Source organism: Zeus faber, assembly GCF_960531495.2.
Source record: "Zeus faber genome assembly, chromosome: 12".
NCBI lineage: Eukaryota > Metazoa > Chordata > Actinopteri > Zeiformes > Zeidae > Zeus > Zeus faber.
In genome coordinates, this window is record NC_137196.1 from 28,626,115 (window position 1) to 28,642,560 (window position 16,446).

The 16,446-nt window shown below is 46.7% G+C and overlaps 1 protein-coding gene across 1 annotated transcript in view; it reads right to left on the reverse strand.

Moving 5' to 3' along the window:
• Positions 1 to 15,375, reverse strand: part of LOC307237751 (nuclear receptor coactivator 2-like) — a 52,939-nt gene extending 37,564 nt beyond the window's left edge. The window contains exon 1 of the mRNA XM_080010515.1: positions 15,341 to 15,375. The gene's annotated coding sequence lies outside the window, so the exon portion shown is untranslated. The remainder of the gene's footprint in view (positions 1 to 15,340) is intronic.
• Positions 15,376 to 16,446: the final 1,071 nt, after the last annotated feature.

The window sequence follows — 16,446 nt, forward strand, 5'->3', positions numbered from 1 at the left end:
TAACTGATATTTTTATACATTTTTTTCTCAAATTGCCGCATCTATTCTGCTGCCTTTATATGAATTACTTTAATATTTAATAGACTTTGATTGGCATTTCTCCTTTCTTTCTCAAAATGTTGTCTGTATTGTCCAAATGTTGTCTTTATTCTCAAAATATAATAGGATTTCAATGTTGCTATTTATACTTTAATGCCGATTTTATTCTCGAAATATAATTAAAAACAATAGTAATGAAAAAAATCCCACGCTCCCTGGCACCGAGATATAAAAAAATATATAAAATATAAAAATGAAATTTAACGCAAAGACGACTTTAATTCAACCGACTGAAAAAGTGGAGCATGAATAAGCCTCCGCCCTCCTCTAACCGCTACTAACTACAACTACTACCACCCTTTCAAACAGGGAGAAACTCCACCTCCATTTAGCTTCAGACTCAGAGCCATTTCCTGCAGAGGAATTATTCTAATTTCACGATGGCACAGTTACTCCCCAAGGGCAACACAAACAGTTTTAGAGGAGGCCACCTTAAGCAGTGTGTGTATGGTGTAGAAAATAAAAGGTAAAATACCATCATGTCATATTTTAACAATCCTAAATGAACCCAAACGGGGTTATTTCATCAACCAGACACTTGAAATCTGATTCAACGTTGTATTCCAGGTATCGATATCATGCTGGATAAAGCAGCATAGATAGTCGTGGTCAGTGAAGTGTCCATATGGATGAACATTAACAACAAAAAACAAAAAAAAACAAAAAAAAAGAAGGCAAACTTTGGAGGAAAGAAAACCGGATGCTGGAAACAAAACATAGCAGTTGGAAACGGAATTTGAAACCGGTCGTGTAATCCGGCCCACTTTGAATCCACCCACTTTAAACCTGGACCGTGTAGCTTGTGAACTTCAGACTTTCAGTGACGCATGTTGCAGAGATTGCCTCCAAAAAATGTCACGGAGACAAATCTGCCGCCACGCCCACGGCTGAGCGGACGCCGCTGGGAGCCGCGGCCTGCGGCAGGTACTCTCCAGAGCAGATAAGGAAACCGGCCTCGGCAAGACGCACGAACCAACCGATGGGGCCGTTGGCCTGCACCCCGCCCCGAAGTATTCCGCCTTCCAACGCAAGGAGAAGGAGAAAGAACAAAACAAGGTTGCAGTGACCACCTGTGGCCTCAAGGAGTGCCTTTGTCAAGGTACAGAGCGCAGGGTTGACCTGTAGCAGGATGGAGGAGGGGTTAGGTTACTGACAGATGCAGGTCAGTGCGACAGAGATGGAAGGAAGATGGAAAACCTGCTAGCGTAACGACTGGCGGCGCTCTGCTTTCCAGCTCCCCATTACACCGGGAGGAGTCCATAACTGATGACGGACGAGAACTGTATTTGTGGTATGAAATGTCTCTGCAAGCGCCGTCGTGCGTCGTTTGTTTGGAGCGACCGTCCCGCGTCTGGAAGGTCGCCGGTCAAGGTGTCTCTTCAAAGGGGTCATCCAGGAGAATACATTCAGCTGAAATCTCAGTTTTAAGAAAGAGCCGTTTCAGTGTACTAGAGTTCTGCGTGTGCTGCCCCTACAGTGGATGCGGTTTCCATCGTTGGTGGCGGGGTCCGCCCTTTCCCGGCAAGAATGCGCCTGGGAGTGTAAGGCAGCCGAGGTGAATTTGTGGTCGGTAAACTGTCGATATGGATTAACACTCGCAACAAAGAACAGCACAGAGAGGCAGGGCGACAGAACAACAGACCTTTAAATATAGAATGAAAGGGGTATGGAATCCGTGCTTCAATCTGACTGTTGTTGTCAACAGCAGTTGTTGTCCAACATGGCGACGGCAAGATCGTAACCATTGACGACTTGTCTCCAAAATGCGGTTTGCTGGTAGCAGCAGTGGTCAGGGGGAAACCACGACCGACACTGAACCAAGCGCTGGGAAGTCATTTGATATTTCATCTTCATCCCATCGGGATGGAAATAATACATTTTCAAACAGAGATTCTAACAATACGAATGTACTATTGACTTGGAGACGTGATGGCGATGTTTAATTTCCCAAACGAGAAACCAGCAGATGATGAGGAAAATGATGCATACATAGAACGATCCTATTATATGCTTATCTTTATCATCATTTGTAGATGTTTATATCCCGTTCCGAGAGTTAAATTCTCTTTGATAAATAATAATAATAATAACAATTATAAATATAGCTGCAGGCAGCAATGCACGGGGTCCAGCTTAGTTGCATTAGTCACAAATTACGGTTTTCAGAGTTCCTGTGAAACGCAGCATCACTTCCCAACGAGCCAAATTACAATTTTCCGAGTTCCCCTGGAACGCAGCATCAGTTCCTGCTGTCTCTCGTCTGGACCCGGCTCAGCTCCTGCGCGAAGCAACAAAATACGCACCGATGGAGTCTAGACTGCAGCACCTCGCCGGATGATGACGTCACAAAGCGCCACGCTCCACCACCCTAGCCTGCCTCGCGCCGCCAACCCAGGTCCCTTCGTTCGGCTACTTCCGGTACGTTGGCTCAGCATCCTTCAGAAAAACGTTTTGACTAATTGTAGTTTCTGCACCAAATATAGATTGCTGTGGATCAAACTTGGACCACAAAATATTTGGACTGCCCCGATTACGTTGACGCTTCATTCGTGTCTGTGGGTTCGGCGGTTGCTGTGCGCCAGGCACTTTCAGCCGGCAAAATGCCTAGGAAAAAATAAAAACTAACCCAGAACAAAAACAATAATACTACTAAAGGCCGGTGTAGGAGGTCCAGGTACCATAGGAGACCCCACCAGAGTCCCCACGACAACACAGAAGATTTAACACCAGCCGTATGGAGGGATTAAAAACACTGGCTTATACCCAATGAAGTGTGTGTGTGTGTGTGTGTGTGTGTGTGTGTGTGTGTGTGTGTGTGTGTGTGTGTGTGTGTGTGTGTGTGTGTGTCTCTCTATGTATGCACTGTTTACACACCTGTGTTGGTTGGTGTGTGCGAGAGAGAAAGATTGTGTGTTTGACTGTGTGTATGTGTTTACAGGATCTGTGTGTTCCCATGGTTGTGACTTTTGTTGTTTATGTGGTGTGGGCACGGCCAATCTCTGTTTACATCTCGGCTGTTTGTTTCCGTGGAAACTCCTCCATGAGCTGTTTGTCTAACGCACGGTGAAGATGAGCACAGAATTTGACCTGGTACCAGACGCTGAACCCAACTCATTAGTCCTGCTGAAATAACAAAACATGCACATCACGCACTTCCTCCCGGAGGGTTTTTTTGGGGGATTGTGACCAAAAATGACTTGAAATGGCAAAACCTCCAGATTCCCAAGTAATGACGTCCTATGATCATATGCATTCTGCAAGTCTCAGAAACAAATGGAAGAATTTTCGTACTCGTCTTTTTTATTTTGTAGACATAAAGGACCATGGGCTTTGCTTTTAATGCAGTAAACGGCGGTGATGCAGGCTGTGTCTTATTTGGGGAATAGGCGACAAATTAAGCGCCCTGCTGATTTGGCCACTTAATGTGGAAATTCGCGGGAGTTTTCCACAATCGGAAGCACTTGAAAACATTGCAGAGATCGCAATTTCCTGGAGGGATGGATTATGCTGATGAAGATTCCCCACGTCATATGCAATAGATTTGATGTTATATTAAGATAAAATGTGGCCCACCACAGATTTAAGATACTTTTGGTGCCGTTTCACTTTATTTTTTTTTTTCACGTCATTTGAAAGTGGAGAATCAAAGCTTCAAAACAAGGGGTCACTTGTGCAAATCAAGCAAATCTTTTTTAAAGCTATGGCTTTTTAATGACAAGGGTGTGGCAAACTGTGCTTCTGTGATAATCACCTTCAAAGTTTTCCGCAGGCTCCGCATCTTGTTTAAGGAAGTGACGTCAGCTTTTCTTCTTTGCGTGCTACGCCGCCTACACAACAATGAATCCAGGTGTGTGTATAAAACACGGAACATTTAAAGGTTGAACTCTATCAAAACTTTTTCACATTTTGACTTCACATCACATGGAATATGGAGGAATGATCTTCACCTGGACGGTCGCTTTAAAGGAACCGATCGATCGGCGTTGTTCAGCGCTGTTCAGCGTCTCAGTGAACTGTGTTTCCCCATGTAATCTAACAGGAATAGTCTACTCCACAGTTTAACGTTCATCTACTATTTATGAATGAAACTGGGTTTTGAAAATACGTGGAGAGATAAAAAAAAAAACACACACAAAGGAACACAAACCTGTAAAAATCGAATTTTCCTTCTAGAAAGGGTTTTTCAACTTATTTTGCGACTCCTGGCAAATTTCGAAATGCGCGACAATACCGCCGTGGGTCACAAATAATGTGTGTAATACGTGGCCAAAAATGTATGTGTGTAACCCATCACTGCAGGCGTGATGGGTTACACACGACATCACAGTAAAACAAAGCTTCAAACGTAATTTCACAAAAGCGAGATGCGTTGGGTCCGGGAGCTCGTTCAGTTTAGACGAGCATCAGCCGGAGACCAGCCGGCATCCACCTGCCGTGGTGTCACTGACTTCACAAACGTTTTCCTCCCGGCCTCAATGTCAGGGCTTTCAAAGTCCGCCAGCCTCCACTCGGCGGCAGACTGAAATAATCAATTCCCAGAGAAAATGAGGAGCGCTGGAGCCGACCTCTGTCAGGGACCTACTTCCCACTGCGTCAGAGTTAAAACCCCGGCTCCATCTCGACCCTGGGGGCCCTTCTGGCGCAGGCCGGGCCCCAATGCATCCTAGGGCAGTTTTAGTGCGAAACCTCCTGTTAAACACTGACAACCCAAGAATGCTGCTTTGGAATAATGTTCATTTATTTATTTGCAGATTTTCACTCATGGAATTAATGAATAGACTACTGCTTAAGTATTTTGAGAAAATATAAATAGCCCGGGGACCAGGTGATAAGTGTCCATCGCTGGTCAGACGATGATGCGTGCATGTTTTTGAGGGGGGTCCTTACTGACGTGAGGTGGAGGAAACCCCATGTGAGCACGGGGAGAACATGCAAACTCCGCACAGAAAGGCTCCTATTTGGGAGATAACCCACCGGAGCACGGTACCAACAGCGCCCCAGGCGGGAATCGCCACCGTGCCACCAGGCAGCAAGAGGCAGCATGAGGCATGAGGCAGCAGGTGAAGAGTCAGTTGTTGAAGTTGATGTGTTGAAGCAGCGTAAGGATCTGAGCCACTTTGACAAGGAGCACATTGTGATGCTGGACGACTGGGTCAGAGCATCTCCACAAGCACAGCTCTTGTGGCTGTTCCCGCTCTGCAGTGGTTACTAGCTACCAAAAGTGCTCCAAGGAAGGACGACCGGTGAACCGGCGACAGGGTCATGGACGCCCAAGGCTCATTGATGCAGGTGGGGAGTGAAGTCCAGCTCGTCTGGTTGGATCCCACAGCTACTGTAGCACAAAAGCTGCTGAAAAGGTTAATGCCTGGTTTGATAGAAACGTAAAACGTGTGGCTATGACTGGTCAGAGTGTCCATGCTGACCCCTGTCCACTGCCCAAAACGCCTTCAATGGGCACGGGAGTGTCAGAGCTTGATCGTTGAGCAAGGGAAGAAGGTGGCCTGGTCTGATGAATCATGTTTTATTCTACACCATGTGACATTATGCATAGGCATTATGGGAAGAGGACAAGCAGATGGAGGCAGTGTGATGCTCTGGACAATGTTCTTTTGGGAAACCTTGGGTCCTGGCATTCATGTGGATGTTACTTTGACATGAAGCACCTTCCTAAACATTGTTACAGACCAAGTTCACCCCTTCATGGCAACGATATTCCCTGATGGCAGTGGCCTCCTTCAGCAGGATAATGCTTCCTGCCACACTGCAAAATTGATCAGGAATGGTTTGAGGAACATGACAAAGAGTTTAAGGTGTTGACTTGGCCTCCAAATTCCCCAGATCTCGATCCGATGGAGCATCTGTGGGATGCGCTGGAACAACCTGATCCATAGTGATCCCACCTCACAACCTCCAGGACTTAAAGGATCTGCTGCTTACGTCCTGGTGCCAGATACCACAGGACACCTTCAGAGTCTGGTGGAGTCCAAGCCTCCACGGGTCACAGCTGTTTTGGTGGCGCCAGGGGGAGCTACACAATATTAGTGTTATTAGTGATGGTTTTAATGTTGTGGCTGATCCGTGTGTATGTAAATTATTATTACAAAAAAAAATCTTCAGGATTTTGAATGATTGCACTCCATCAAATGTGATTGCAAAATAAAAACAATTAATCAGTCAGCTCGAGCCGAGACTAAGTGTCCTTTGAAAGCTTATGATAAAATTTAAATTTGATTAAATGAATGATTGCTTTAACCTTTTTGATTCGATACCTTTTTGCTGGTTTTGGCATCACGGTGGTTCCTAGTCGCCAACCTGTTTAAATACAGGTTTTTCCTCCTTGCTCTCTCCCTCCAACCACCCCACCTTCGATTCCGATACAGTGATTCAGATACGTGCATGGCGCTGCCGTACAAATGACCCCCCGCAACTTCACAGTATGAGAACGTTAAGCAAATACAGGGAATTTACCAGACACACATCTGTTGGTCTACAGCGATAAACTTTCAAACAGTTTAAGGCTGAAGAAAGCTCAACTGCAACACCTCCAGTGTTTGTGCTCAGTTTTGCAGCGGGGTGTTTTCAGAGAACTTGGCTTTTTCATTGGAAAACCGGATGTACAAATACAGAAGGTGTTGTTCCCAAAACTTCATCTTAATGTGACTGATAACATACACACACACTCACACACACAGTCACACACACACACACACACAGGAAAATTGATTCAAGTCCGACATATTTAAATCTCTCCGGGCATAATGTCCGGTGAAATAATTCCCTCCAAGCACAATTTGAATAAGTGCTGGTGGATCATTTAGATTAAAAAAAATTCTGGTCAAATATTATAATACATACATACACACATATTTATACACATATACATATATACACACACACACACACACAATGTGACAACACACTTTGTGCCAAAATGTACTCATTGTGACTTATCGCTGCAGTAAATGACTGATTTTACATGTGGTCATGTAAAATAACTATCTACTGTACATCCTACGACCACTGCAGGCCGATGGTTGCTGCAATTTGAAGCCGTGGCAACGGGGACTGAGCGCGTTTGTTTATGGTGACGCCTCCAACCGATTCAAACATCAGTGGAATGCCGTCGCCATCCCGCAGGAAGGGCTCGGGGGCGGGGCTGCGGGATCAGCTTGGCTTTGCCGTTTCATTCTGTGTACATATTCAGTTTGTTGCAGCCCTACTTTCTGTTCTGAGTTGAATACATAACACAGCACTTGAGACATTTGTCCACTCAGTCACTGCATAATCGGCTGATCCCAAGTATCTGAGCTGATCGAAGGCTTTTTGCAAAAAACAGCTTCCGCGACCCTGTGTTTCCATCCAAATTAAAGGGGAATTTTAAACCAATTATGTCAGCGATAATGGGCTAAAAACAATATGAATGACTTGCGTTTACACATTGGGTTGAGGAAAACCGACAGCCCACCTGCATCTTTACGCTCCAATGTTCAAAGCCGATAGAACGCTCCCCTGCAACCGCTAGAGATGTATTATTACACCGTTATAAACTCATCCGGTGATAGTGGCATGAAATGAAACAAAGAAAAGGAGGGAAAATTGAATTTGCCGATCGCATTATTTGACAATTACTCGTCACTTTCAGACACAAAGCTTTCATCCTTCAAAACCTTTGTTCATCCTCGTTGCCTCTGCTCCGTGAGCCGCTGCCTGGAGTGATCCCAGATCTCCTCACCCTAACCCTGCTCATTGAAAACCCTTGAAAAACAAACAACCTTGAGTGAGATGCACCCCCCCCGAACAGATGTGTGTGTGTGTGTGTGTGTGTGTACCAATATGTACTGTATGTGTGTACCAATGTGTACTATATGTGTACACAGGGCAGGTTGTTTTGTTTTCACACCTCCCCTCTCCTCCCAGCCCGGAGGTCATCGTTCTAGGAAGATATGAGTGCACCGGTTAAATAAAAAGCTGGAAACAAGATTCCCCCTCTGACCGAACTGAACCCCCCACGCCTCTCTCTTTCCCCCATTGACTTTTCGTGACACCGACGCACTGGAATGAACCGTAAACAGCCGTCTGTGTGCTGTGAAGTGGGATCCGTCGTAAAGTCAGAGCTGTGCTCATTACCTCCGTGTATTGGTTAAACATCGCCCCTCAGAGCCACACACACCCCCGCCCCAGATGCCGGCCGCCCGGTGCCCCCCAAGCCGAGAGAGGGGCCCATTTTCACCGTTCTGTCGATGTTCTTCGGCGAAACCTGCCTCGCGGGACGGGACGCCCAGCGCAATGCTAATGCCGGAAGTTGTATTGTTATAATACTGACGGACGAACACATTCGCTTTACACCTGCGTTGCAACGATTGTGTTGAACGAAGAATAATAATTAAAAAAAAAATTTTTTTTTATCATTTCGTTATATTAAATTCAGATTTTTATGTAGAAATTTCATTAAAAAAAAAAAAAAAAAAAAAGGAAAAGCCCTTCGAGTCCAAAATGTGACCAGGGAATAATAAAGAAAGTGCTGTTGCCAGGCAGAGTTGCGTGAAGTTCTTCCTCCTTCCTTTAATTTCTCCACCGCATGTGTTGACAGGCTGCAGACACATGGTGCGTGTACTTCCATATATATTCTCCTATCGTTTAATACGTCGCAATCATAACATCCGCTTCAGCAAACGGCGCGTATAACCGGTGCAAAAAGCAGGAGAAATGGCGGGGTCGCTCGGGTCGGGATCGGCGCAAAGCACGGGAAACCAGGCCGAGCGGAGTGCCGCGCCGCAGATCTGGCGGTGGCGTGGACACCGGAGGGACCGGAGCGAGCGGCGTTGAAAGAATGAGTGAAGAGTGAGGCAGAGCCGGCAACGTCTGTGATCTAACTGATATCATCACAAATGCAACGGCGGGGGGAGTGGCTGGAGGGTGTGTGTGTGTGTGTGTGTGTTAAACTCAGCATGGAGCGAGAAGGATGAATGAATCTAATCCATTACGCAGATCAGACAACATAAGGACTGTCATTTAATACATATTTGACTGGAATACAGAAATGTAACATTCTTCTGGGTTTGGCATCCAGCTGCTTTCCTTTAAAGTCTCAATCCATCACCTCACCTGTGCCGGGAGGGAGGTTGACGCCACAAGATTCCTTAATTCCATTCAAAACCAGGATGTTTTCTCACTCTCTTTTCTCCAGTCTCTGCCTCCTCCCGATCGATGGATCTGGGTTTGTTTATGTTCTTGGTCACTTGGGGTGGTGGGGATGGTTTTCGTCCTTTTTTTTTTTTTCGGCCAACTCACCGCGGCTGCAATTTCACTGCTTGCCGCGTGCCCCGATCAGGGAATTCTACGCTCGGAAAGGCGGCGGACTCCGCCACCAACAATCCCAAACTGCATGTAGAAATAGGAGCACATGCAGAACGCAGATGAGAAGTGAACGGCCGCTTCAGCGAAATCAATACTGGATGAATGTCACATATGCGATTTTTTTAACAAAATAACTGGACGGATTACCACTTTAAACTCAATATCAGTTTAAAGTGGTAATCCGTACTTTGAACTAGGGATGCAAATCTTAAGGAATTTCCTGCTGTTAACCTTCACAAACAGTCGTCGATTAAGTGACAACGTAAAAGTTAGCGACGGTGCCAGGCGGTGGCTCCCTGGGGCGTGGGGACGCACGACGTCGCGGACCTCCGAGATTTTGTGTCTTGGCACGAGAGGAGCCTTTCTCATTTCATTTAATTTCATTTTAAAACGGAGAAGTTCGCGGCAAGACCCGCTGAGCTAGTTCGTGCAAACAGGAATATTTTACGACCCATCTTTGTGCGAGTTCAACATTTTAACTTTTTTTCCGTCCTCCGTGACAGAATGAGCCAGATGTTACGCTGTAGATTAAATCTGGTGCAGATGTGGACAAGGACACGCTAATACAATTACATGACATTAATAAAATTCTTATAGATAATAACAGACACAAAATGATTTATTTTAATATGTTTTATTGGAGTCATCACCATAGCAACATACTGCTTGTTTGGTTTTGCCGTCGTACCTCCCCCTCGCTCCTGTTTTTTCTTTCCCTCCCCCTGTACCGTTCAGAAAGTGCAGTTATCCTGTTCCCGTCGACCGTGTTCTCTCTGAACGCAGCATTAGTTGTTGAGCAACAACAAACACATAGTTTCCTCCTCGGCATCGAGAAGCTCCCGTTTTCTACGTGCAGCCATGTTTGTGGTTCATCTTTCTTCTGGAAGCCTCCGTCTATGTCGACTGCTACTACTACGTCCTACTCCACCTTTAATCGACCGCCCCCTGCCCCTACTACTCCCTGAGTATTTTTATTCTCCAACCACCCTGCACCCCAAAGACTCCCCTTGGTACAATTACAACAAGATCCCACACCATTCAGTTTTATCTCTAAGATCAATTATCAATTACATTTTTTGATTCATCGATAGTCGATTATTTGTTAATGTCCGTACTTTAAACGTATTGGTAACAGTATTAAAACAGCGTTTACTGCACCCACTGAATGGACTGCTGCCGCTCGGAGGTGGTGCAGGTGGATGCTGATGAATCGCAGGTTAAGTCAACACAGAGACTCCATGTTTAGAGACTTGTTTGTTCTAACGCTGCCCCCACCCCCCCAGCCACTCCATCCTCACCCCCTCCAACCTAACCCCCCCAGCCCCTCACCCCTCCATCCGAAGCGCCATACAACACGGGAGTGCATCGACTATGGAGCACGATCAATACGATTGAACAAGCCAGACCCGGATGCCAACTCAATTGTAAGCGCGCACACACACACACACACACACACACACACACACACACACACACACACACACACACACACACACACACACACACACACACACACACACACACACACACACACACACACACCATCACTTCCACACATGCACGTCTCCCACTCACTCTGTCTCTATCTCAGTGATTCACCCTCTCACTCGAGTGGAGCACCAATTACGGTTGCCTTGCAACCGCATTTTAAACACACCGGATCATTAAGGCCACAGGTTGGAATAAGAGAGCCTCCTGTTCTCTAAAGTACAATAATGTATAGAAAGTAATCTGGCGGTGTCTTTGTTGCGGTCCCGGACTCTAATATCATTAACCATACAGAACATGCAACTCAAAGTGCTTTGTATCAATAGAAGACAATGCAATAGTGATCATGAAAAACTAACTAGCAAAATGCATTTAATAAAAATAAGTTATTTATTAGCCTCAGTTTCATCAGTCCTTATGTTAGACCTTGAAGGACCACTGTCATTACTCAGCAGATGATGTTCATTCATTTCCTCTCTTCAAGTATCCGTGTAGAATTAAATGATTAAGTCTTGAGAACACTCCAAGCAATACTCAAATCATTCTCAAAATAATCCTCACAAGAGTTTCGGGCCCTTTTTTTTTTTAATGACTTTCATTTCTCAGAAAATTAATTCTCCTGGATTATTGGCTTGAATTCAGTCAGATTTCTATTTGTTTGGTTTTTTTTTGTTGTTTTTTTGAGAAATTACGATTTCAAGAACAGGTTGCCGAGTCCTTTTCTTTTATTTTTTATTTTTTTTATCCCCTTCTCAGTTCATCTTTCAGCTATAACCATGTTTCCAGTCGCCCTCCACTGCCCTGCCCGGTGCACGGTGGAACGCAAACACAAGACCCCACTCAAGGACGGCTGGGCGACCGTACATGTTCATGATGTGCAGGACGGTTCAAAACGCGGCTGTTCGACACAACACGTGCCTGGAAAACCACTGCCTCAACAAGTTAAGCACAGCCAGTGACGCAGGAAAGCTCTTGAACACCAGTGAAAGAGAGAGAGCGGGGGGAGGGAGAGAGCGGGAGAGGGAGAGGGAGAGGGAGATAGCCGGAGAGACGGTGGATTTGTTTGTTGTCAAAGACACCTCCCCCTCCCCCTCTCTGACAAGGCTATCTTACATTTGCACGTCGGCCATTACGGTCCCACCAAGGGTAACTGGCAGTGAGAGGGGGTGGCGGTGGGGCCGGGCCGCACCGACTCAATCAAATACCATAATACTCTGGGACAAATACCTCAGTCTTGATCATTTGACAGTATTCAGGGGATGACTTTTTGCTGCCTTTGAAAACTACCGGCACGCATGGCATATTTGAGAAACATCCATCACTAATGCGGATGTTATGAGCATGCAGGTAGAGGCGCTGATTGGAACATCTACAACCGGCTATGAGGAGGACAGGGCCTGGCATTAATGGCTGCCGGGGCAACCAGATTTGATCGTCAACCCTGTCACGCGATCGGGCTGCCCCGTTATCAACCACTCATAAGTTAAAACAAAAAAAATAAGGGATTTTTAACCTTCTCCAGAGGAAAATGAGTTTTCCCGGTGCATCATGCGGGGTCCCTCAATCATAAAGCGATATAAAATTCCCACGCTCTGTCAGTCTTGGCAACCAACAGCTGATGTTATGGTTGCCCACTTTGGCGACCGCTCCTAAAAGTTAGTGCGAGACCCCAGCAGGATGGCGCAAAGAAATCGTAATGGTGCCGACGTCTTGGAGGACCCCACGTTGACCCCAGGGCCTTCGACAGGACCCCACCTTGAGCGTAACTCAATGGGGGAGAGCGAGGCACCAACGCTGGCCGGGTTAAGCCGAGTTCAGAATACGAGATTTTAGCCTGATTTTCCACTCGCCGGCGGGTTTTTGGAGATGGCCGGGCAAAGCCCCAGATAGGAGGCAGATCGTAGCGCGCCGCGACGCCCCCACGGGCGTGTGGTGCCGCAGCCAAAAACACACAACATACCTCTTTTACTTTTTTTCTCTGGGTTTTCAACACATTTCCTGTTTAAATTCTGCTTTTATTGTGTTTTTTTCTTTTGGTTTTTTTTTTACAGTGATCAAGAAACAAATAAAAAACAAATGGTCCTTTCCTGCGGACGGTATGGCGTCATTTCCGTTGTCACTTCTCGCGTCAAAACGTACTTTGGAGACCCGACAGACTTGTCTGGGGTTGTTCCCGGTGAAGGATCTTGTGATGCCTGGCCCCCTGTCACCGATCAGTCATGAAGTTTGAAACCACAAGACTGAAAGATTCCCCATCACAAGACAGAAAGTTGTGTCGTGTGAACAGTGCAGCGATCTGACCGCTCAGAAAGTCGTGCAGCGTGCCCGTGGCGTCAGGGGTTCTACTCCCCGTCGAGCGGGTGGAAGTTAGTTCCCGGCTCTAGAACAGCCATCACCGGGAGCCCCCTTCTCTGCTCATCAGAATGGGGACAGCAAAGGAGGGGGAGGGTTCCATTTCCTGAGTAGATCAATGAAGCTTGAACTAAAATCACAACCAGAATCCATTTGCCCATTTCATTTGGCCAAGTGATCCAACAACATGGGAGCAAACAGTCTAGAAAACAAGCTCCATGCACCAGATGCATTCAAAGGCCGGAGGCTGGGCACTCGCTGCGAGTACTGACAGTGGAAATGTAGTTGGAATATTTAGGATGAGTAAATGGACGCACATTCACACAAAAATAAAAATACTAATACTAATACTTATATTAATAATAAAGCATCCACTGAGCGCCTGGCCTGCTCCAATCAAACACCACGCCCGCCCGCGTGAGGAGCTGCCACTACAGTGCGCACAGTGGAACCGGCACATTGTCCGGCCCAGAGGTCCAAAAGTCACTCTAAACAAACTGATTAGTTTAGCTCCACCGAGGGCCTCCGACCCGAGACGCTGCCTTCAGTCCAGCATTCGATCACGGTGGACGCACTCGGGGAACGTCCCTTCAGTCAACGTCGCATAAACGCCACCTTAAATAACTCCACATGAAATTACTCCACCTTAAATCACTCCACGTTAAACAACTCCACCTTAAGCAACTCCACCTTAAGCAACTCCTCGCTTTACGTTGAGACTGTCCATCTGAGTTTTCTTCCACTGCAAAACAAGAACCTGCACTTTTTCTCCTGCGGAAATATACGTGTACAGTAGTACTTTATGGAGTATTCTAGGCTCTGTTATACCAGGGCACTGGATGTTACAAGTACTTTTAATACATTTAAAGTACTCATATACTTTAAATGTACGAATACACAAGTGCTCATACACTTTAAATGTACTAATACCAAAGCACTCATAAACTTTAAATGTACTAATGCACAAGTCCTCATATACTTTGAATATACAAATACATATGTACTCATACTTTAAATGTACTAATACATAAGTACTTTTACTGAAGTAAACGTCAGTTGGTTACCCCCACTTGTTACTAGAGTCATTGTGAGACAGAGTATTTGTACTCTGAGCAGTAAAAAGGGTGTGAGTGCCCCCCCAGCCACCGCCGCCGCCGAGCAAGCTCCACGTTTCTCTGCTTCCTTCGTCTCTGATCGAACGCTGCGTCGAGCAGAGCCCAGGTCCTGCTCTGGTGCCGCTTGACGAAGCCGCGTCTCCGAGCCCGAGCGGCGCGGCGAGCGGCGCGGCGAGCGGCGCGGCGAGCGGCGCGGCGAGCGGCGCGGCGAGCGGCGCGGCGAGCGGCGCGGCGAGCGGCGGCAGAGTCGCTGACTCAGAGAAACTGTGCGTGCGCGTGCGTGCGTGTGCGTGTGTGTGTGTGTGTGTGTGTGCGCGTGCGTGTGTGCGCGTGTGTGTGTGTGTGTGTGTGTACGCGCGCCCTAATTAACCCTTCACAGCGGCGCCGCGGCTCCGGTCGTTCAACGCGCCGCGGGGGAATCTAACGTCGCACAGTGGTTCTCAACACTTTCATTTCTAGTTTTTCATCTCATTTCTAGTTTTAGTGAAACGAGAAAAGCCGTCGTTTGGTTTCTTTTTTTTAACATTTGAAGCCGTTTGTTTTGGGTGGTTTTTGGTTTTTTGTTTTTGGTTTTTTTTAAGTTCATCTAACTCGTTTAAACAGCGTGTAGATGGCGTTCCGGTAGTAAACAACAACAACAACAACAACAACAGCAATAGCCTCAGCATTACCACTAACAACAACAACAACTACAACAACAACAACAACAGCATTAGCCACAGCACTACCACTAACAACGACAACGACAACGACAACAACAACAACAACAACAACATCACGGTACCAAAGTCCACCGCGACCGGTGACTCGACACCGCCGCGCCGCCGACGCGCGTTTCGCTCCGGTGCCGTTCCCCGCCTCGGACCTCGAGCCGGTGCGAGGCGCGCACGGGGCGCCTCTGCGACCGGGTGACGGGGCCTCGCACTTACCGTTGCCGTGCCCGTGAGCCGCCGGTCCGTGTCCCCGGTGCGGTGCCGCCCGCCCCCATGCCGCCCGGCTCGACTGGTGTCCACAGGCGGCGCGGAGCCGAGTCAACGCAGCGCCGCTCGGCGAGCCGCGGGGGCGCGCATCAGCTGGGCGTGCGTGCGTGCGTGCGTGAGCGTGCGTGCGTGTGTGCGTGTGTGTGGGTCGGTGGGTGCGCGCACGTACGCACTTCCCAGGCTGACGCCCCCCCCACGTGCGTATCACACGCGCTAGGTGCGAGAGCGAGACAGACAGAGACAGACAGACAGACAGACAGACAGAGAGAGAATTTTATTTGAAAGTTGTTTTTTTTAAGGTATTAACATTTATAAGTTTTTATGTTTACACGTTTCTCTTTGTATTTCACTCTTTCTTATTATTTAGTTTACCGTTTTAACTGAGAAGTTTCTATACACACACACACACACACACACATATATAAACACATGTATACACATATACTGTATCCACATATATATACATATATATATACACATGTGTGGGTGTATACACCCACACACACATATACACATACACAAACTTAAAATAAATATAAAACATCTTCAGTTAAAAAGGTAAAATATATAGTAATAAAAGTAAAATAAGCATACTTAAGAATATAGAGTGAAATACAGAGACGTGTAAACATAAAAACTGCAGTGTTTATGTTTTTATCTGTACATATGTGTCTAGATATCCTTTTAAATGCGACATTTACCTTTTTATTCGTTATATGACTTTCCTTTTGTAACCCATTGTAAATGTATGTTTCCCATGTTAATAAAATGTGTGTGTGTGAGAGAGAGAGAGAGAGACAGAGAGAGCGACATGCAGAGAGACAGACAGACAGACAGAGAGAGAGAGAGAGAGAGAGAGAGCCGATTACCTCCTTGTGTGTCATCTGCGCCTAATGACAGCTGACACTAATCCTCCCTTTCTCTCTCTCTCTCCCTTTCCCTCTCCCTCCATCTATCCACCTCTCTCTCCATCCCTCCCCCAGTCCTCACCCTGGCCCCTCCCCCATTTCCTCTCCTCCTCCATGCCTCCTCCCCCTTCAGCCAGCAGGCAGAAC